The following is a 24,178-nucleotide window of genomic DNA, read 5'->3' on the forward strand; positions in this document are numbered from 1 at the left end:
ATTTTATAATTCAAAAATCACTTGTAAAATATGATTTTCTAATGGAGCCGAAAAGAACCATGGCGGTTTTAAATTGCCCTGTAGTACATTTTCTCTGGGGAAAAAGGTTAGAGTGTCCCCAATATGCAACAACTGTGTAGCAGTACGTCCGTGGTTCAAGGCTCTGACGGTGACATGGCGGTAAGCGCTTCTCATATGAATGGAGATGAGGCGACCAGGGCAGTTGATTAATGTTCCGCTGGTTGTGTCAAATATTTCAATGAACTAACTTTGTGCTATGGTAATTGAGGGTGGATTGTGACATCACATGTTGTAAATGAGGGCGGTGTGGGAAGGGTTCATGGACATAATTATTGAACATAATGTATTCTTTTCCATAAGGGTTCAAAGTGCGAACACCAGTCAGCTTTGTGTGGGGAGACTTTTTCATGTTACACGATCACGAATGCTAATTGCTTTGCGTTGTATAGAAGTTCTAGATTTAGGGGCGTTTCTTTGACAGTGCCTTTTCATGCAGTTCTGTTCCACAATCTGTTTGAATTTAGCTGTCCAAGCTATGCCTGGCCCTGAATAAAACTGCATTACTGCTTGCACTGGTGTACACTCCTTAATTTTTGGGTGAGTTTCGAGGCGACCACCGACACAATGTTTTCTCAGGAATAGATATTAGTAAACTGTGATGTGAAGAAGTCTGTACGACTCCATAATTAAGATGTTCTTGACAATGTGTGGTCTCTAAAGGACACAGCTATTTAATAAGTAATGGGATATGAGAGCCATTTTAATTTTGTCATTTCTACTCCAATAAAAATGATGTGAACGTAAATGTTCATCATCAGAAATTCAGTGTCTATGAGATCCCAATCCTGGGGCACAGTCAGCTATGGATTGGTGATAAGGGCCATAGGTTGGCAAATTTCTGTATCGAGCTGGAATTAATCTCAGCACAGAACACACTTGTTTCTCTGAGTCCACCACTTATCCTACATATGAAGTAAGTGGGATGAGTTCAGTTATTGACTATGTTGTGCTTGTCATGGGACCCCCGCTCCCACGCTCCCTCTTTCAATCTGAGGGCCCTCCTTGGGCCCTCTCCCTGCGCCTTCCTGTGAGGCAAATAACCTTGGGGTCACCTTCGACTCCACTCTCTCCTTCTCTCCGTACATTACGGACCTCTCTAAAAAGTCCCACTACCAGCTGCACCTCCTCAAAGGTATTCTGCCCTTTCTCACTTTCCCCTGAAGCTCAATGTCTCCAGAGCCCTGGTTCTCTCTAGGCTGGACTACTGCAACAGCCTCTTTCGCAACCATCCTTCTTCTACTCTCCGCCCTCTGCAACTAATCCAGAACAGGACTGTGAGACTTGTCCTTGGTCTCAAGCCCAGGGATCGTAACCTGAAACCAGCCCTGAAACCCCTCTACTGGCACCCGGTGGCTACAAGGATCAAGTTGAAGACCATCTGCATTATACACAAGGCTTTCTGGGGCTGGAGCCCGCACTACATCCAACTCTGTCTTCCTAAACATCATCCTTCTTGAGCCCTTCTCTCAGCTACCTCCAACTCTCTGATGGTCAGACGTTTCTCCAAGCAGAGAGTGGGAGGTAGATCTCTTCCCTCTGCAGGGGACTCCCTCTGGAATGGCCTCCCAGCCCCTCTCACACTGGAGTAGGACTACCTCAGGTTCCGGAAGCAGCTCAAGACCTTCCTTTTTGTTTCTGATTTCTCGCCCCTGCTGACCCACCAGTCTGCTGTGCTGACTGGTTCCCTGGCTACCCTCAGAACCTAATGGGTAGCAGGCCCCTACTCTACCTACAAGTACCTGCGCAGCCTTCGGGCCTCCATGCACTTAGGGGTTGTGCCTGTAAACTTATAATCCCCTGCCTGCACTACCCTGAGCTGGCCCCTGGCTGCTCTTACTAAGAGCAATGCTGGCCTGACCGCAAATCCCCCTCTACCTCCGCTGTCACCGTCCCCCCCTTGAACTTGCATGATTCGATTGGCACAAAGCCTAGTAAAATCATTTGTTCATCCTCCCTCTGTCTCCCTACCTTGTCTTGTCGCATCTAGAAACACTTGTGTACAGGTGCATTTTAAATTACTCATCATATCATATCAGTTCTATGTCATTTCATCGCTGTATATTTCAAAGCCTGTCAATTAAACGTGTACATTCGAATAAAAATGTTCATCGATTTCTCTTTGGGTTTTTTGCCACCCAACCCCCAAACCACCCTTCCCCCACCTATTCTTACCTATTCCGTACCCACCGAAACCCTGATCTGTCCTTTCCCATCCCCCCTAAAAAATGTGATGAACATCTTCGTTATAATGTTCACGTTTAAAAGCCAGACTTTGAAATTTACGGTGATGAAAGGACGTCGTACCATCATATCATATCATGTATGATTGGTCAATCTGTGGGAATTTTGCAATATGTCCTAGATTAGAGAGCATACTTTGTCTATACAAATGCCTAGATGAAACCATTAGCAGGGAGGGCCCCATGGAAGAAATACTTACTCTAGATATGTCTAATAAAATAAATGTGGGGCCAGGATTGGAGGAATATTCTTCTTTGTGTCTTAGACTGCACCAAGTGGGAGGCTGCAGAAAATGCCGTGTTGTTCTGGGTCCATATTGTAGTGTAGCCATGAGAACATAGCTGATGTTGGCCTGCTGTAGAACAAGGTGCTGTCTTCTCTGACACCTTTCATTATCAAATGTAAACACTGCATTGCAGGAAGTGGTCAAACATGGCAGGGGTGCTGAGGTGGTCAGTGCTCTCAAAACAGATTTCAAAACCCTTGTTGCTCGGAAAAAGAGTGGCTTTTGGAATAACAGCTGGCAGCATTTGGCCAGAACTGCCAGCAACATACTTTCAAAGTCTTTCTGGAGGGTGGTGGTCCAAGGCCTTGAGCACTATATATCTTGTGCTGCTGCCAATACTTCTGAGGGTTCTGGCGTGGAAGCTGTTTTTCCCAGGCATTTTGGGCGGCCGCTGTTGACTGTGTGGGTCTGCCTGTGCATCAGCAGGTCCCAACAGTGGCAGGTATGGTGATCGTCTCTAGGGCCCCAAATGGACAGAGTTAATTCTGTTACACTGAAAATGTCGCAGGGTGTAATCGGGTAATACACTACATCAGTTAAAAAAAACGAGCCCCTCCAGGTTTTCACAGTGTTTTTAAATACACCCCATATTTAGATAAATAAGATAATTACCAAAACAATACATTCATCTATTATATGTTACAAAGTTTTTTTTATCACAATTGTTACACTCAAATGTTTTAAAAACAACCACATCATATGTATATATGTTTAACAATTCATATTTTGCAACACATACTCAAACAAAATAAGTTGTACATACAATTACCCAATAAAAACAGCACCACACCCATTGCCTAAACTGTAAAAAATTACAAAAAACACTAACAGGCCGATTCATGGAATAATTAGCGCGGCGCAAGTGGGCAAAAACGTGCGAATCGCAGTGGAATAGCGAAAATGGCAGTGCAATTGCGAAAATCGCACGAAAAGCAGCGCACGTCGATTCATGGAAGGCCGTGCGCGAGAAAACCAGCGGATGTGCGATAAAAAAGTGCGCGGCGCACGTTGGCGCACAGGCCATCTAACAGCGTGCGCCAGGTCACAGCGAAAATCGCACAGGCCACAGCGAAATTCGCACATAGCGCGGCGCACGCAACAAAAGTAGGCGGAACACGGGCGTAACACTCGGAATGGGGAACAACTTGCCAAAACGTGGGCGTCACGGGGGAAGTACAGGGCACAAGTGCGCGGAACGCCCACACGCTCGCCTAAAACTCGTATTCATGGAATAGAATAGGGCAAAAAAGCGCACGCTCAAACCAGCGCACAGGCACAAACACGACCGCCACAAGAAAGCAGGCGTTAGCGTCTCTGCGGCTGTAAGAAATGTGCGCCAAAAGGTGCGCCAACAAATAGCACCTATATACTGCCATGATGAATGTCCCATACTGTGGCCCTCCAGGAAAAATGACGTGCAAAGGGGTACCCACAAACACGGACACCCGCTGACAAAAAATACGTGTGCGTGTATACCGGGGTGCGCGGGAAGTCTAACACGCGATTTCAGCAGGGTACGTGCATCACAGGGGTTCGCGTGAAGTTCCTCACGCGATCGGGCCTGGGGGAGCGTGCTACGTGTATTTCAGGGGTTCGCGTGAAGTTTCACACGCGATCGGGCCTGGGGGAGCGGGCTACGTGTATTACAGGGGTTCGCGTGAAGTTCCCCACGCGATCGGGCCTGGGGTAGCGGGCTACGTGTATTACAGGGGTTCGCGTGAAGTTCCTCACGCGATCGGGCCTGGGGGAGCGGGCTACGTGTATTTCAGGGGTTCGCGTGAAGTTTCACACGCGATCCGGCCTGGGGGAGCGGGCTACGTGTATTACAGGGGTTCGCGTGAAGTTCCTCACGCGATCGGGCCTGGGGTAGCGGGCTACGTGTATTACAGGGGTTCGCGTGAAGTTCCTCACGCGATCGGGCCTGGGGGAGCGGGCTACGTGTATTTCAGGGGTTCGCGTGAAGTTTCACACGCGATCGGGCCTGGGGGAGCGGGCTACGTGTATTACAGGGGTTCGCGTGAAGTACCTCACGCGATCGGGCCTGGGGGAGCGTGCTACGTGTATTTCAGGGGTTCGCGTGAAGTTTCACACACGATCGGGCCTGGGGGAGCGGGCTACGTGTATTACAGGGGTTCGCGTGAAGTTCCTCACGCGATCGGGCCTGGGGGAGCGGGCTACGTGTATTCCAGGGGTGCGCGTGAAGTTCCACGCGCGAATAGCCTGGGCGCGTGTATTTCAGGGGTGCGCGTGAAGTTCCACACGCGAATAGCCTGGGGGCGCGTGTATTCCAGGGGTGCGTGGGAAGTTCCACACGCGAATAGCCTGGGCGCGTGTATTTCAGGGGTGCGCGGGAAGTTCCACACGCGAATAGCCTGGGCGCGTGTATTTCAGGGGTGCGCGGGAAGTTCCACACGCGAATAGCCTGGGCGCGTGTATTTCAGGGGTGCGCGGGAAGTTCCACACGCGAATAGCCTGGGCGCGTGTATTTCAGGGGTGCGCGGGAAGTTCCACACGCGAATAGCCTGGGCGCGTGTATTTCAGGGGTGCGCGGGAAGTTCCACACGCGAATAGCCTGGGCGCGTGTATTTCAGGGGTGCGCGGGAAGTTCCACACGCGAATAGCCTGGGCGCGTGTATTTCAGGGGTGCGCGGGAAGTTCCACACGCGAATAGCCTGGGGGCGCGTGTATTCCAGGGGTGCGCGGGAAGTTCCACACGCGAATAGCCTGGGCGCGTGTATTTCAGGGGTGCGCGGGAAGTTCCACACGCGAATAGCCTGGGCGCGTGTATTTCAGGGGTGCGCGGGAAGTTCCACACGCGAATAGCCTGGGCGCGTGTATTTCAGGGGTGCGCGGGAAGTTCCACACGCGAATAGCCTGGGGGCGCGTGTATTCCAGGGGTGCGCGGGAAGTTCCACACGCGAATAGCCTGGGCGCGTGTATTTCAGGGGTGCGCGGGAAGTTCCACACGCGAATAGCCTGGGCGCGTGTATTTCAGGGGTGCGCGGGAAGTTCCACACGCGAATAGCCTGGGGGCGCGTGTATTCCAGGGGTGCGCGGGAAGTTCCACACGCGAATAGCCTGGGCGCGTGTATTTCAGGGGTGCGCGGGAAGTTCCACACGCGAATAGCCTGGGCGCGTGTATTTCAGGGGTGCGCGGGAAGTTCCACACGCGAATAGCCCGGGCACGTGTATTTCAGGGGTGCGCGGGAAGTTCCACACGCGAATAGCCTGGGCGCGTGTATTTCAGGGGTGCGCGGGAAGTTCCACATGTGATTTGACAGTGTGGGTCCTCCCGGGTGTACCCTGTACACCCTCCACGGCCCCTGCAGGCAGCCCACACCACAGGGGACTACCCTGCATCCCTGGTCATGTCCCGCAGGCAGCCCACCCACCATGGGCATGCCCCCCAGCAAAGGCACATGTCTCCTTGAACTAATGAACACCAACTCATGTCCCCTTGCACCCCCACCCCCCAGCACTGTGGGGCACCTGCCAGCAGGCCCCCACCCATGTCCAACTCATGTCCCCCACCACCCCCAGCCACCAGGGTCACCCTCCACCAGGCCCCCACTCATGTCACCCACCACCCCCACACCCCAGCAGTGCAGGGGCAGCCTCCACCAGGCCCCCACTCATGTCACCCACCACCCCCACACCCCAGCAGTGCAGGGGCAGCCTCCACCAGGCCCCCACTCATGTCTCCCACCACCCCCACCCCCCAGCAGTGCAGGGGCACCCTCCACCAGGCCCCCACTCATGTCTCCCACCACCCCCACCCCCCAGCCACCAGGGTCACCCTCCACCAGGCCCCCACTCATGTCTCCCACCACCCCCACCCCCCAGGGGCACCCTCCACCAGGCCCCCACTCATGTCTCCCACCACCCCCACCCCCCAGCCACCAGGGTCACCCTCCACCAGGCCCCCACTCATGTCTCCCACCACCCCCAAACCCCAGCAGTGCAGAGTCACCCTCCACCAGGCCCCCACTCATGTCTCCCACCACCCCCACCCCCCAGCCACCAGGGGCACCCTCCACCAGGACCCCACTCATGTCTCCCACCACCCCCACCCCCCAGCACTGTGGGGCACCTGCCAGCAGGCCCCCACCCATGTCCAACTCATGTCTCCCACCACCCCCACCCCCCAGCCACCAGGGGCACCCTCCACCAGGCCCCCACTCATGTCTCCCACCACCCCCACCCCCCAGCACTGTGGGGCACCTGCCAGCAGGCCCACACCCATGTCCAATCCATGCCCCCCTGCACCTGGGTCCCAACATTCCCCAATCATGTCCGTAATGCCCATCCTCCCCTGCCAAAAGGCCCAACCAACTATCACACCCACCCACATATCAAAGGCAATTACATGTTACACCCCCAATTTAAATAATGCAATTGAACACATGTCTGTCACACACAATGGCTGCAAGTGAATGACAAAACACCCAACATGACATGCCTGAAAGCAATGAGATGATACGACACATTGAAGAATAAAAAAAATAATGTATTGAACAGCAAGTATAATGGAAATGAAATAAGAAAAAACACAAAGCAAATCAAACAAAACAAGATGAATGTCCAAGAAAATAATCTGAAAAATAAAAATAAGCCAACGAAGAACCATGAAGAAGATCATCCTGGGTCCATGAGCCCAACCAAATTAAACCTAACTATGACTACTAACTAAAAACTGAACTATATACAAAAAAGTGGTGCATTGTCCAATCGCTACCAAAAAAAATCAAAAAAACAAAGGAAACCTAACCCTAACTATACAACTATATACAAAGGCAGCGGGCTATTCGGACGGCTCACTGGTTGTTGTCATGGGCCAGGGCATCATCGAACTCCTGGTCAATGGCTTGGAGGCGGGCATGTTCCCTGGCCCCGAGGTCCCGCAGGGTTAACGCAGTGTCAAGCTCAAACTCCCTGCGAAGACCCTCGAGGCACTCAGCCCGCCTCAGCGCCCTCCGCATGGAGTCCTCCGCCCTGACCATCGTGAGCCGTTCCTCCTCTGCCCGCTGCCGCTCCGCACCTATCCGCTGGCACAACCGCTCCCACACGGAAGCCACTCCCATTCCAGGGTTCTCCTGCCCTCCGGCCGATGCCTGCACCCCTGATGTTGATGGCCCCGAGCCATGATGCCTCCCACGTTGAGCCTGCTGCTGCCTCCGACGCAACTGCCTGTGCCAGCACGACGGCATCCAGGCTGATGGAAACCACTGACGCCGTCGTGCACGTGCCCTGCCCGATGATGCCGTCACATCCTCCATCTGCTGGGGTCCAGTTGCTCTGGTGTCCACCCCTGCTGGATCACTGACTCCCGACTGTGGCAGGGATGGGATCCCCACCGAGCTGGCTGCATTGGTCGGGGCAGGTCCACAGGGGGCCCTGGTGGCATCTGGGCTGGAAGACGGCAAGGAGAACGACTGGTGGATAGCCTGCACAGAGGAGGAGAGGGCCGCCACATTGGCCAACACATGCAGGAAACCCCCGAACATGGCCGATCCCAATTGGGCCACGTCGGCACGGTGCACTTCGTGATGCCGTGCGTGCTCCTCCCGGGAAGCACGCACGGCATCACGAATCACAGCCGTGCGCATCGCGACCCCAATCAGGACCTTCTCCGCACGGCCAGGGGTTCCCACGTCCGCAGGTGGAGGGGAGTCAGGTGACATGGACATCCCCTCTACCTGCGGACAGGCCTGGGACGGGGCATCCCTGCTGGTGCATGGTGGTGCACTCACAGGGTCAGGGACAGCGACATGCACAGGCCCCTCCACGGTGACCTGTGCTGCCTCCTGCCCCTGGCCCTTGACTGCACCACTTGCACCAGCAGGGATGCCCCCACCAGGCCCCATGTGTGCCCCAGTGGCGGCCTCCTCCTCCTCTGTGCAAACCACCAACCTGGATGGCTCCTCACCGTCTCCCACCGTAGCAGGCCCCTGTGGGGGCTCACCCACCCCTTCCGCTGCAGCCGTGGGGGCATCCCCGCCGCCTTGCTCCACAGCGCCGTCTCCGCCCTCCTCTTCACTAGCCGCTGCGTAGAGGGAGACAAAGAACACAAGCATCAGGGCACTGTACAATGGTCCCCTAGACAGGAAGCAATAGCAGATGAGCACCACTGTCAAAGTACACTTCCATCATGTCCCTCCACAACACATGGGTCAGTCCAGGCAATACACACACAGTAACAGGCATGGTGCATGCCATGGACATTTCCATGCATGTCCAATGGACTCTTGGAACATTCAATGATATGTAACTCACATGCATCATGGCTCATGCCTATCACATGCACACACTTCACCTCAGTCACATCCATCTGGCCCCAAACACACCAAACACAGCGGATACAAGGGTAATTTGGCTGCTTTACTGAATCTGTGCATTGTCACACACATGTGTCATGCATCCATGGCATGCACAAGTCACAGACACGCAGGTCAGGCACACAGACATGGCTACCATATATGTACCTGGCATCAGCACCCATCCCTCACCCCCACCCATGTCCAGGTACAGAGACTGGCATGCTCTCATGTTCAAAATTTGCATAGGGCTCCCCATGCGGCATTTCAACACATGCAACAACCATGTGGGTCACACATCACTGGTCGCACATGCATTCCCATGATGTCCCTGCACACATACATGCATACATGGCCTATGGCACACATACAGGCAAGTATCATAGAACCAGCACACCGCAACATGCCCTGTCTCACACAGTAATGCATAGACACTTACCGCTCAACTCCAGACGGGCCTCCCTCTCAAGGATCTGGGCGTGGAGCGCTGGGCGTACGCGTTCCAGGACCCTCATCTGGATGGAACTCATGCGGCCCCGGCCCCCCTCCACGAGGCGCCGGGCCTTCACAAGGGTCCTGGACCTCAAGTCCTCCCAGCGCTTCTTGATCTTCAGGACGTCGCGGGTTGCCACCCCCTCCGCGTTGATGGCAACCACACAGTCTGCCCAGATCCTCTGCCGTCCTTCCTTGCTGGCGCGGGACGATCCAAAGAGGGCATCATACTGCCCCAGGACATGCTCCACCAGGACACCAACTTCGGTGACAGTGAAGCTGGTGCCCCTCTGCCCCTCTGGCCTGGGGTTGCCACTGGTGCCAGATGTGGAAGTGCCCGACATGGCAACCCCAGAGGCAGGTGTGGGTGGGCAACTGGGTCCTGGGGCTGGGCTGTGGAGCGATGTAATCCCAGTCGGGAGTCTTCAGTTCCAGCAGGGGTGGACACAGCAACTGGACCCCTGCAGATGGCTGATGTGCAGGCACCAAATGGCAGGGCACGGTGGCAGCAGGCAGGCAGGCAGGCAGGCAGCAGCAGATGGCACGTGGGAGGCTGCTCGGGGCACGGGGGGCAGTAACTCGGCCTTCTGGGCAGGAGCGTGGTCTTTCCGTGTGTTTTCGCGTGGCCAGCTTGATACGGAGTGATTTGGCACGTGAAAATCCTGCACGTCAGCGTGAAATCCGAGGAAAGGCCCTTAGCGCGTAAGCGCGTCAGCACGCATACGCGATTCTATTGGACCAGAGTCCCTCAGCGCGTAAGCGCGTCTGTGGCGTGACCCGCACGGGTGTTCCCCACTCAGCACGTGATGACGGGGCACACGTGGAGATACTGCACGTCAGAGTGTCATCGCGTGTAATTGGACAAAAGTGCGCGTACACGCGATTGGCCTATGTACGTGTATTTAATGGGTGCGCGGGCACTTACACACGCAAGTACGTCAGCGAACCTGTATCCCGTGGTGCGTGTGAATTTCCACACGCTATTGGACTGGGAACTGGATTCCAGGGGTGCGCGGGTCACACGCTGTATCCCGTGGTGCGTGTGAATTTCCACACGCTATTGGACTGGGAACTGGATTCCAGGGGTGCGCGGGTCACACGCTGTATCCCGTGGTGCGTGTGAATTTCCACACGCTATTGGACTGGGAACTGGATTCCAGGGGTGCGCGGGTCACACGCTGTATCCCGTGGTGCGTGTGAATTTCCATACGCTATTGGACTGGGAACTGGATTCCAGGGGTGCGCGGGTCACACGCTGTATCCCGTGGTGCGTGTGAATTTCCACACGCTATTGGACTGGGAACTGGATTCCAGGGGTGCGCGGGTCACACGCTCGCCTAGAACACGCGCAAAGCATAAAATTGCGGACTTTAACAATAACAAGCTCAGACGCCAGGATGAACATACCGTTCCTAGCAGCAGTGGCAGTGGGCTACCAAAGGAGGAGGAGGAGGATAGTCAGGGCCAGAATATTCACACCCAGAACCAGCCTTTTCGGGATGCCTGATGACCAGGTGTATGGGAGGTACAGGTTTCTACCACACATCATACTGGACCTGGTGAGTGAGTGGGAGGATGACCTCACATCACCCACCCTGTGCTCCCAAGCACTCAGCCCCCTGGAGAAGGTCCTCAATGTACTGCACTTCTTAGCCACTGGATCATTTCAGCGGACAAGTGCCATAGTGGGTGGGGTGTCACAGGCCACCCAGTCACGCTGCCTACACCAGGTCTTGAACATCATGACTGCACGCCCATCAGTCCGCAGGCACATATACCTGCCCAGAACACCTGCAGAAAGGCATGCTGCCGCCCTGGATTTTTACGCAGTGGCACGATTCCCCAAAGTGCTAGGTGCCATCGACTGCACCCATGTGGCTCTACGTCCCCCCAGGGCATCTGAGCACATCTATAGGAACCGCAAGCACTGGCATTCCATCAACGTGCAGGTAGCATGTAATGCCAAGGGAATCATCACCTCAGTATATGCCAACTATCCCGGCTCAACCCACGACAGCTTCATTTACCGAATGTCCACCCTAAGCCGGGACCTAGAAGCTGGGCGGCATGGCGATACATGGCTGCTTGGTGAGTATGTATGCCACTGCACATGCATGCATGTTGGATACTGAGCAAGGTCACAACCTCACCAATGATACCAATCCCCACCTCCACAGGGGACAGTGCCTACCCTCTCAGCCCCCACATGATGACGCCAATTCGGAACCCCACCACGCCACCCCAGGTAAGATATAACACAGCCCACATTACAACCAGGGGCATAGTGGAGCGCACATTCGGAGTGCTAAAGTCACGCTTTAGCTCCCTTGACCGTTCTGGCGGGCAGCTGTTATACGCTCCCCCAGTAGTGTGCTGGATCATAGTGGCAGCATGTGTCCTGCACAACGTTGCAACACGCCGGGGCCTGGCCGTGGACATGGTGGTGGCCCCACATCCCCAACCACATGCACAGCCGCTGCGCATGGGAGGGGAAAGGGCACGGGGGGAGGCAGCCCGTACACAGCTAGTGGCTAATTACTTCACATAGAAATCACACCCCTGTGGAGTGCACACTGCCCTGGCACATTCCATCTGACAATCAATGATGACTCAACCTGACACTGATCATGAATGTCTGGAGAATGAACCGGGAATACCATGTCAGCCTGAGATTGTTCACCTGGAAGTGTCACAATGTGTGCATCCCTACCCACACAGACACCACCAATGCAGTTTTGTGAAGTTACACATTGAAGCAGCTAAAATGAATACCCACTTGCAAAATGCAACAAGAGGACAGTGCCATGTCAGCCAACCCAACCCCAGCACTGCCACACGACACACCGTGCCATGTCATGCTAATTGCAGGTAAACAAAGTAATCCCCACAACATGACATCACTCTCACTATGTACAGTGGCACTATTAGAAACCTGCAACACCTGATATGCTCACAGCAATGCCGGACCAACAACATACTTGAGCACGTAGTACCATTAACATGACATCACAAATGTTACATATTAGTAGTCTCACCACCTGGAAATGCCTGCACTCCCACCACTACCAACTGTGCAGTGTTGGCGCCATGTAGAGTTGTAGGTGCACTGCTGCCAACATGGTCCCCATCTCCAGACTAGAGGTCCTTGTGTGGACTTGAGGAAGGGACCTGCAAATTGGGAGGTAGACACAGAAGAAGAGTTACACATCAATGCAACATGCAGTGTACAACACAACAGCAATATGCACTATGAATGTATACACAGTATTGACTACAGACTGGCCACACAGCTCATGGGAGTCCAACGTCACTGTGTAATTCACTGTCACTTGGGCACACCCTTTGCAAGCCCATGGAAACGGGAAGCAGGAGGGGTGTGTGTGACTCATACCCAAGCATCTGAACCAAATACATTACAAGCCTGCATGTGCCCAGCCACAATGCAGCGTATGCCCACAGGAACCACGGAAGCCAACAGATCGAAGCCAACAGATCGAAGCCAACAGATCGGAGCCAACAGATCGGAGCCAACAGATCGGAGCCAACAGATCGGAGCCAACACATCGAAGCCAACAGATCGAAGCCAACAGATCGAAGCCAACAGATCGAAGCCAACAGATCGTCCCAAAAAAATTGGGAATAAAAGAAATCAAAATAAAAATAAAAATAAGAAACAATCAAAAATGGCTATTGATGGGCCCGGGGGGGTTGGGGAGGCCACCCAGGAGGTCCGAGGACAGGATGCACACCAGAACCCACCTGCGTGGATCCTGGGAAGATAAAACACCTCCATGGGCTCATGGCCCACACGGCTACCCTATTGTGGGAGTATCACTGCTGTCGCTATTATCACCCTGTGCAGCTGCATCCGGAGGTGGTTGCACTATGGGAGGCAGCCCACGCAAGGCCCTAGTCTGCTCCTCCATGGCTGCAAGCATGCGGGTGTGGTAGGTCTGGTTCTGGAGGATGAGTGTGCGGAGGTCCCCATGCAACAACTCACGGGATGCCCGCACCTCCGCCCTCGTTGCCTGCATCTCAGCTGAGAGCGTACGGGTGAGACGCTCCAGCTGCTGTTCTGTCCTTTGGTGTGTTGAAGCCTCAAGCTCAACAAGAGTCGTCCTGAGGTGAAGGAGCTCCTGCCTCAGGGCTTCCCTGTGGCCCTGGGACTCAATGGAGATGGCCTCCTGCAGAGTCGCCAGTGCCGCCCGCCTGTCCCTGTTGGACCCCAACATGTCCTCCCTGTGTGACTGGCAGATGGAGTCGGTTGCCTGCTCTAGTCGCTCCATCAGCCTTTCTGGGGGGACAATGGAAGTGGCCACCCTATCCATGGCCTGAGCCATCATCTCGGATGATGCAGCCTGTTGGGTTGCCATACCGTAAATGGATTGCTCCCATGCGGTATTGCCGGGTGGCATACGGCCACCACGTCGGCGGGCACCACACCTGTCTGGGGCAAGGCGAACTGCGCCTTGCTGTGCCGGCACTGCCTGAGGCTGCAGGACTGCATTCCCCCTCTGATCTGCTGGCCCAGGAACAGGATCAGATGTCGCGGAGTGTGACCCTGCATCCGTAACCACCGAAGGCGTAGCTGCCAACACTGACATCCCCATGGAGGGTTCTGACCCTGGTGCAGGTGGGTGAGACAGAACAGAATCCCTCCCTGGAACACTCACCTGCGACGGCACGTAGGTCTCATCCGAATCAACACCTGAGTACAGCTCGGGGGAGGTGCAGCCAGAGACACCCCTTGAGAGCACGACCTGCAGCACTTGTGGGTTCTCCCCCACCACCACACCACGTCCCTCACTGGTGGTTGGTCGGCCCTCGGACCCCTCCTGGGTCTGCACCATCTCCACAACCCCAGCAGTATCAGGTGCGTCTTCCCCTGCAAAGACATGAAAACAAAGAAATGGAAACAGGCATTAGCACCATGGCACACATTGAGGGCTGAGAAGCAAGAGAACCAGTACTTGATTGACACATGTCCCACATGACTAAAACCCTCCCATGCATGCACCCTCACTGCGTATGAAGTGCAGGCAAATGGCACACACTGATGACACCAAGATGGAAGATGAACACATTTTTTGCATGCTGCCTGGCAGTGGCATCACACATTGGCCTGTGATTGGCAGGTGAAACACACATGCCATCACACAGATGGCATGTACCATTGCTATTGAGTGAAGATGGAGAGGAGGGCAGCACCTATTCATTCAGTCCAGTTCCCGCATGTAATTGCTTTTCTAATTCTAACAGGTCAGATTTTTCACCTGGAGCTGCCAGTCTGAAATGGTCCAATTGCACAGGGACATGTGTGTACAAATGATATCCAGGTAACAAAGTCACTCCACTTTACCATACCCATGTCAGACATGTGACTAGTGGACAGCGACATGCCTAGTGAAAGTGGTGGAATGCAAACAAACTGACTGAATGAACAGTGAAAAAGAAGCAAATATGTTGTGGCAAGGTGACACTTCAAGGGCAACTGGCGTGCAGTTGGGCTAGATGTCTACTGTTGGCAGAAGGGATACTGCTATGGCCAAATGCAGCTGCGCAGGAAGGATTGCATGAAGCACATGGCTGACCCATACGACTCAGGCGCACACACTCTCACCTGGCACCCGAACAGAAGCCCTCACACACACACCATGCACATGGATGACACACACATGCATGTGCACTCACCGGACAATGCCTCGTAATCAGCCAGATCTCCCACGCCTTGGATCTGTTCCTCCGTGACGTAGGTCCCAGCGACTGACTCATGTGGAGTGAGTTCCATGTCTACTACTGGAGACCCACCTCCAGTCACTAGAGTTGCGGCATGACTTGAGGCCAGCTTACTCTTTGCCCTGCGCTTTAGGTCATTCCAGCGATTATAGCAATCATTGGCTGTGCGCCTCACGATTCCAAGGGCACTTACGATGTCCGCAACGGTCTGCCAGTGTGCCTGGCGTTGTGCAGGTGTGGTCTTGGATCCTGCAACAATGACCATCTCGTTGTCATGTCCGGACACATACTCGACAAGTGCATTCAGTTCGTCATCCGTGAAGCTGGGCTTCCTGGACGGGCTGGACTGTGTAGCCGTGTCTGGGGCATCAGCCTGTGCCGGACGAGCACTCTTCCTCTTCCGCTTGGAAGGTGGTGGTGATCCTGAGTGTCCTGCGCCGCTCTGGACACTAGGGGCAGGAGCCCTGGTGGACTCTGTATCAGGAGTGTGGGATTGCACACTCAGCATGGGAGTTGGTGCAGGCATTGGCTCTAGTGTGATGGTGTCAGGGGGAATGTCAGCAGCATGGACTAGGACCGACACTGTCCTGGCTGGGTGTGTGAGGGCTGGGGTGGATGGAGCCGCAGCTGCCCCTGCAGCCTCTCTGCCCTGCCTCCTTGGTGCAGCAGATGACCTTGCTGCCCCAGATCCACGTGGCATGATGGCATCAACGTGCACCAGCGCACGTGTCGTAGCCCTGCTGACCTGGAAGTCAGCCATGGAGTCAGCCAGGTCTGGTGCCACAATGGGCTGGTCCAACAAGGGCTGAGCATGGATGGTGTCAGCCACATCAGCCTCAATGGGAGGGGGGGAGGGGGGGGATTATGGGTGCCCGTGACTGGTCCTCCACACATGGGGGGACAGGCTCACCCTGCAAGTTACGACCACGTCCCCTACCGGATCCACCACGGCCACCACTTGTGGCTCTTCCACCTTTGCCACCCTTACGGAATCCTCGCCTCCCAGCCATGGCACTGATGTTAATGTGCGTATGGGAGTGGATGTAGACTATTGTCCTGGGCAATTGGGGGTCAAAGGGGTTGGGTACCAGATGGTAATTGTACCCTAGTGCTCTAGCAAGGCTGAATGTAACCCCTGGGGAAAGATGACGGGTCACGCAACGCACAGGAGGCCCAAAAAAGGGAGATGACGTGCACGCAACCCCTCCTAGACCACGTGTGCAGAAAGAAAAACCTGCACTACGCTGTGGCACCCAGAAACACAAGAATGAACGTATGCGTGTCACACGCAGCCTAGATTGACCTCTGAAGGGGTAGGCTACACACGGGGCAAGCACAGATGTTAGATACGTGCGTGACTCACCGTCTGCCTGGTAAACGAGCGTGTAAAAGGAGCACGTTTGGTTGGCAACACCCCCGCCAAAAGAAGATTTGTCCGCTGTCTGAGGAGACAGGACAACAGTAGAAGGGAACACTGTTTGAGGGAACAGGCCCAGGTAAACCAGTAAAAGAGAAAAAAGAGAAAAAGCTGTCAGAGGTAACAGGGAATACGAACTTGAAACGCCGTGAAGTAAATCGCGTGTGAAACGTCAAGAAGTACAGAATTCACCCACTCGCTCTCCACGAAAAGCACGTACAAGGAAAACGTGTTCTACACGTACCTTTTATACAGGCCCACACGTTCAGCGTCACTTACGCGGCGTGTACGCGCTAGGGCCATTTCCACCTATTACATGCTTTGTCACTTCTGCGTGTAGGGCCATTTCCACCAATTACACGCTTTGTCACTTCTGCGTGTAGGGCCATTTCCACCAATCACACGCGATTACACTCTGACGTGCAGTCTTTCCACGTGTGCTCTGTCATCACGTGCTGTGTGGGAAACACCTGTGCGGGTCACGTCACAGACGCGCTTACGCGCTGAGGGCCTTTCCTCAGTTTTCACGCTGACGTGCAGGATTTTCACATGCAAAATCACTCCGTACCAAGCTGGCCACGCGTACGCACACGGAATACCACGCTCCTGCCCGGAAGGCCGAACTACTGCCCCCCAGAGCCCGAGCACGCTCCCACCTGCTGCTGCCTGACTGCCTGCTGCCCCTGCACTGCTGGGGGGTGGGGGTGATAGGGGACATGAGTGGGGGCCTGGTGGGGGCTGCCCCTGCACTGCTGGGGGGTGGGGGTGGTGGTAGACATGGGTGGGGGCCTGGTGGAGGCTTCCCCTGGTGGCTGGGGGGTGGGGGTGCAGGGGGACATGGGTGGGCGCCTGATGGAGGCTTCCCCTGGTGGCTGGGGGGTGGGGGTGATAGGGGACATGAGTGGGGGCCTGGTGGAGGGTGCCCCTGCACTGCTGGGGGGTGGGGTGATAGGGGACATGAGTGGGGGCCTGGTGGAGGGTGCCCCTGCACTGCTGGGGGGGGTGGGGTGGTGGGAGCCATGAGTGGGGGCCTGGTGGAGGCTGCCCCTGCACTGCTGGGGGGTGGGGGTGGTGGGAGACATGAGTGGGGGCCTGGTGGAGGCTGCCCCTGGTGGCTGGGGGTTGGGGGTGATAGGGGACATGAGTGGGGGCCTGGTGGAGGCTGCCCCTGGTGGCTGGGGGGTGGGGGTGGTGGGAGACATGAGTGGGGGCCTGGTGGAGGCTGCCCCTGGTGGCTGGGGGATGGGGGTGCAGGGAGACATGAGTGGGGGCCTGGTGGAGGCTGCCCCTGGAGGCTGGTGGGTGGGGGTGGTGGGGGACATGAGTGGGGGCCTGGTGGAGGCTGCCCCTGGTGGCTGGGGGGTGGGGGTGGTGGTAGACATGGGTGGGGGCCTGGTGGAGGGTGCCCCTGGTGGCTCGGGGGTGGGGGTGATAGGGGACATGAATGGGGGCCTGGTGGAGGGTGCCCCTGCACTGCTGGGGGGTGGGGTGGTGGGAGACATGAGTGGGGGCCTGGTGGAGGCTGCCCCTGGTGGCTGGGGGGTGGGGGTGATAGGGGACATGAGTGGGGGCCTGGTGGAGGCTGCCCCTGGTGACTGGGGGGGTGGGGGTGATAGGGGACATGAGTGGGGGCCTGGTGGGGGCTGCCCCTGGTGACTGGGGGGGTGGGGGTGATAGGGGACATGAGTGGGGGCCTGGTGGGGGCTGCCCCTGCACTGCTGGGGGGTGGGGGTGGTGGGAGACATGGGTGGGGGCCTAGTGGAGGCTGCCCCTGCACTGCTGGGGGGTGGGGGTGGTGGGTGACATGGGTTGGGGCCTGCTGGCAGGTGCCCCACAGTGCTGGGGGGTGGGGGGGGTGGGAGACATGAGTCGGGCATGAGTGGGGGCCTGGTGGAGGGTGCCCCTGGATGGTGGGGGGTGGGGGTGGTGGGTGACATGAGCAGGTGTGCAGGGTAGTCCCCTGTTTTGTGGGCTGCCTGCAGGGGCCGTGGAGGGTGTACAGGGAACACCTGTGAGGACCCACCCAGCCTAATCGCGTGTGTAACTTCCCACGCACCCCTGTAATACACGTACCAAGCCAAATCGCGTGTGAGAATTCCCGCGCATACCTGAAATACACGTACCCTGCTGAAGTCGCGTGTGAAACTTCCCGCGCACCCCTGAAATGCATGCGCCCAGGCTATTCGCGTGTGGAACTTCCCGCACACCCCTGAAATACACCCGCGCACCCCTGAAATACACGTAGCACGCTGGGAGACATGAGTGGGGGCCTGGTGGAGGGTGCCCCTGCACTGCTGGGGGGTGGGAAGGGTGGTAGACATGGGTGGGGGCCTGGTGGAGGCTTCCCCTGGTGGCTGGGGGGTGGGGGTGCAGGGGGACATGGGTGGGCGCCTGGTGGAGGCTTCCCCTAGTGGCTGGGGGGTGGGGGTGATAGGGGACATGAGTGGGGGCCTGGTGGAGGGTGCCCCTGCACTGCTGGGGGGTGGCGTGATAGGGGACATGAGTGGGGGCCTGGTGGAGGGTGCCCCTGCACTGCTGGGGGGTGGGGGTGGTGGGAGACATGAGTGGGGGCCTGGTGGAGGCTGCCCCTGGTGGCTGGGGGGTGGGGGTGGTGGTAGACATGGGTGGGGGCCTGGTGGAGGGTGCCCCTGGTGGCTGGGGGTTGGGGGTGCAGGGGGACATGAGCAGGTGTGCAGGGTAGTCCCCTGTTTTGTGGGCTGCCTGCAGGGGCCGTGGAGGGTGTACAGGGAACACCTGTGAGGACCCACCCAGCCTAATCGCGTGTGTAACTTCCCACGCACCCCTGTAATACACGTACCCAGCCAAATCGCGTGTGATAATTCCCGCGCACCCCTGTAATACACGTACCTGGCCAAATCGCGTGTGATAATTCCAGCGCACCCCTGTAATACACGTACCCAGCCAAATCGCGTGTAAAACTTCCCGTGTACCCCTGTAATACACCTACCCAGCCAAATCGCGTGTGATAATTCCCGCGTACCCCTGTAATACACGTGCCCTGGCTAATCGCGTGTAAAACTTCACGCGTACCCCTCTAATACACGTACCCTGGCCAATCGCGTGTTAAACTTCCCGCGTACCCCTGTAATACACGTACCCTGGCTAATCGCGTGTAAAACTTCCCGCGTACCCCTGATATGAACGTTACCCGCTTTGCGTTCCTTGTTTGGCAGCCCTGTAAACTGGTCCAGGGTAAGCGCAGCCCTTTGCGATGATTTAGCGATTTTGATGGCTTTTCCTTGCGCGAGGGCGTTCTTGGGGGCGTTACTGGCGCTGCTGCAGGGTCGCTGCGATACTCTGCGCCACGGCTGGTTTGGGAGCCTAAAATCCATGAATACGCTGTGCGCGGAAATCGGTTTTAGCGCACGTGCCTGGCGCAGACAATCGCACGCGGACACTCTGCGCCAGCCGCTTGCGACACTTTTCTGCGAAATTCTATGAATTACCTACAAAAAACATTAAACGTTTTATGAGATCCTGTGAATGTGGGATTAATCGCAGTGTCTTCTGCCTAATATGTTTCTGTACACTGCAAATTCTACAAAACATTCTTCAAGGGGGAAATTCAATCAGTTGTTCAATAGTGGATCTTGTTTTGCAAGCAAGCTACATTCAAATTCTATGACCAAAAATAATTGTTCATAATTAAGAGGGTGTGTGAAAAGAAATGTTCATATATAATTACATGAATAGTTACATATGACATGACTATATTTCAATGTAATGTTACCTGTTCATATTTTCTGCCCGGCTTGAGCTTGTTTTGCAATTAATAAATGTGTCCTCACGTTAGCCGTCTTCCTGTGGAAGTAAATTGAATCAGGATTATTGTTTGCCTGAAGATTTGTACTGTGTATTTCACCACATGTATTCCAGATACTTATTGCTGAAAGTTCAAATTTAAGCTACCAAAAGTTTTTGGAGAGTTTTAATCTGTGAAAACATTAAACAAAATGTATTTGTTGTTAGGGGCAGGCTATATAGCTATTGTAAACCTTTCCTAAGTGTATAAAGTTAGATGGCCAAACAGATATGTACTGTGAACTCCTTTATTTGAAAACGTTTACCTATCTCTTCAAATCGAAACTGTGCTTTAATCGCAATTAACTCAATAGCTCTACTTCTAAAATCCATATGAAGTGAAAGCGAGCCTACAAATATTAAAGGTGCCACACTCCAACAACCCGCTGTTGAAAGCTCTCAGTAGCGTTTTAAACATTGATCTTAAAAGAACCTATCATGTTTCATACATGACACATCCAACTCTTGTCAGAACCGAGAACACCGTAACTGATTTACCTTGTTCATCACTTTCACCCGGCCTTGCATATGAAAAAACTAGACCCAGACCCCTGCAACGATAATAGCTACCACTGGGCTCCTGGGGCTTGTGCCATAACAAGATGCACCTTTCTACTGCCCATGTTCTGCCAGAGCTTCAGCCTCCCTGTTTTAGAGATAGCACCATGAAATGTTCTCTTATCACCAAGTAGGGACATTATGACCAGTATTGCTAGATCAGATTTAGGTAAATCATGTTCATGTACTGATAAAATACACACAATCCATATGAGATAATAATAATGTATCTATACACTTAATATCATTTCCACCTATGCCAAGAAAAAGTATATTTCCTTAGGGGGTTACATAGACTTTTATTTCACACATATATGTGCTTTTTCAGGATCATTTTTGACTTCCCTTTGTTCTGTATGTTCTTTATTTCCCCTTATTTGTTTTAGGAGAACCCTACTAGAATGTTGGTTTCCCAATTTCTTAAATGTGATCGTTGGTACTATTACTGTTTGCTCATTTCCGATCCACGATGTTAATGATTCAATATTGTTCATACATGAATTATTTTAGTTTTCTTTACATTTGGAACCCACTTTGTGAAACACGCGTTGGCCAATGTGAATGTTCAGTGGTATGATGATGTCGTTAGACCAAGATATACAGGTAGAAATTTGCACAAAAGTGGCGCACGCGGCTGGCACACAGTGTCCCCGTGCAATACACTGCGCCAGCCGCGTGCGAAAAAATCCTTTTCATCGCACAACGTATTCATGGATTTTAGCCTCCGAAACCAGCCGTGGCGCAGAGTGGTGCAGCGACCCTGCAGCAGCGCCAGTTACGCCCCCAAGAACGCCCTCGCGCAAGGAAAAGCCTTCAAAATTCCCAAATCATCGCAAAGGGCTGCGCTAACCCTGGACCGCACAGGGCTGCCAAACAGCAAACGCCAAGCTGGGAACGTGTATTTCAGTGGTTCGCGGGAAGTTTCACACGCGATTGTCCTGGGTACGTGTACATCAGGGGTGCGTGGGAAGTAACACACGCGATTCCATCAGGGCACGTGTATTCCAGGGGTGCGCGGGAAGTATCACACGCAAAAACAGCAGGGTACGTGCATTTCAGGGGTGCGCAGGAAGTATCACACGCGATTCCATCAGGGTACGTGGCAGCAGGGTACGTGTATTCCAGGGGTGCGCGGGAAGTATCACACGCAAAAGCAGCAGGGTACGTGTATTTCAGAGGTGCGCAAGTAGTATCACACGCGATTCCATCAGGGTACGTGTATCCCAGGGGTGCGCGGGGAGCACCACACGTGAATTGCACCTATGGGTCCTCCCAGGTGTTCCATCTACACCCTCCATGGCCCCTGCAGGCAGCCCACACCACAGGGGCCTACCCTGCACATGTCCCGCAGGCAGCCCATCCACCATGCCCATGCCCCCCAGCCAACCCACATGTCACCTTGCACTACTGCCCACCAACGCATGTCCCCCTGCACCCCCACCACCCAGCATCCAGGGGCACCCTCCACCAGGCCCCCACACATGTCTCCCATCACCCCCACCCCCCAGCATCCAGGGGCACCCTCCACCAGGCCCCCACACATGTCCCCCTGCACCCCCACCCCCCAGCAGTGCAGGGCACCCTCCACCAGGCCCCCACACACGTCTCCCACCACCCCCACCCCCCAGCAGTGCAGGGCACCCTCCACCAGGCCCCCACACATGTCTCCCATCACCCCCACCCCCCAGCAGTGCAGGGACACCCTCCACCAGGCCCCCACTCATGTCCCCCTGCACCCCCACCCCCCAGCATCCAGGGGCACCCTCCACCAGGCCCCCACTCATTTCTCCCACCACCCCCACCCCCCAGCAGTGCAGGGCACCCTCCACCAGGCCCCCACTCATGTCCAACTCATGTCCCCCAGCACCCCCACCCACCAGCATCCAGGGGCACCCTCCACCAGGCCCCCACTCATGTCTCCCACCACCCCCACCCCCCAGCATCCAGGGGCACCCTCCACCAGGCCCCCACACATGTCTCCCATCACCCCCACCCCCAGCAGTGCAGGGCACCCTCCACCAGGCCCCCACTCATCTCTCCCACCACCCCCAAACCCCAGCAGTGCAGGGCACCCTCCACCAGGCCCCCACACATGTCTCCCAACTACCCCACTCCCCAGCAGTGCAGGGGCACCCTCCACCAAGCCCCCACACATGTCCCCCTGCACCCCCACCCCCCGGCAGTGCAGGGCACCATCCACCAGGCCCCCACACATGTCTCCCACCACCCCCACCCCCCCAGCATTGCAGGGCACCCTCCACCAGGCCCCCACACATGTCTCCCATCACCCCCACCCCCCAGCAGTGCAGGGGCACCCTCCACCAGGACCCCACACATGTCCCCTGCACCCCCACCCACCAGCTGTGCAGGGCACCCTCCACCAGGCACCCACACATGTCTCCCACCATCCCCACCCCCCAGCAGTGCAGGGCACCCTCCACCAGGCCCCCACTCATATCTCCCACAACCCCCCAGCATCCAGGGGCACCCTCCACCAGGCCCCCACACATGTCTCCCATCACCCCCACCACCCATCAGTGCAGGGCACCCTCCGCCAGGCCCCCACTCATGTCTCCCACCACCCCACCCCCCAGCAGTGCAGGGCACCCTCCACCAGGCCCCCACATATGTCTACCATCCCCCCAGCCTCCAGCAGTGCAGGGGCACCCTCCACCAGGCCCCCACACATGTCCCCCTGCACCCGCACCCCCAGCAGTGCAGGGCACCCTCCACCAGGCCCCCACACATGTCTCCTACCACCCCCGCCCCCCAGCAGTGCAGCGCACCCTCCACCAGGCCCCCACACAGGTCTCCCATCACCCCCACCCCCCAGCAGTGCAGGGGAACCTTCCACCAGGCCCCCACACATGTCCCCCTTCACCCCCATCCCCCAGCAGTGCAGGGCAACCTCCACCAGACCCCCACACAAGTCTCCCACCACCCCCACCCCCCAGCAGTGCAGGGCACCCTCCACCAGGCCCCCACACATGTCTCCCATCGTCCCCACCCCCCAGCAGTGCAGGGGCACCCTCCACCAGGCCCCCACTCATGTCCCCCTGCACCCCCACCCCCCAGCATCCAGGGGCACCCTCCACCAGGCCCCCACTCATGTCCAACTCATGTCCCCCAGCACCCCCACCCACCAGCATCCAGGGGCACCCTCCACCAGGCCCCCACTCATATCTCCCACCACCCCCACCCCCCAGCAGTGCAGGGCACCCTCCACCAGGC

This window comes from Ambystoma mexicanum, chromosome 4p, assembly GCF_040938575.1.
Source record: "Ambystoma mexicanum isolate Mex_15411 chromosome 4p, UKY_AmexF1_1, whole genome shotgun sequence".
Taxonomy (NCBI): Eukaryota; Metazoa; Chordata; class Amphibia; order Caudata; family Ambystomatidae; genus Ambystoma; species Ambystoma mexicanum.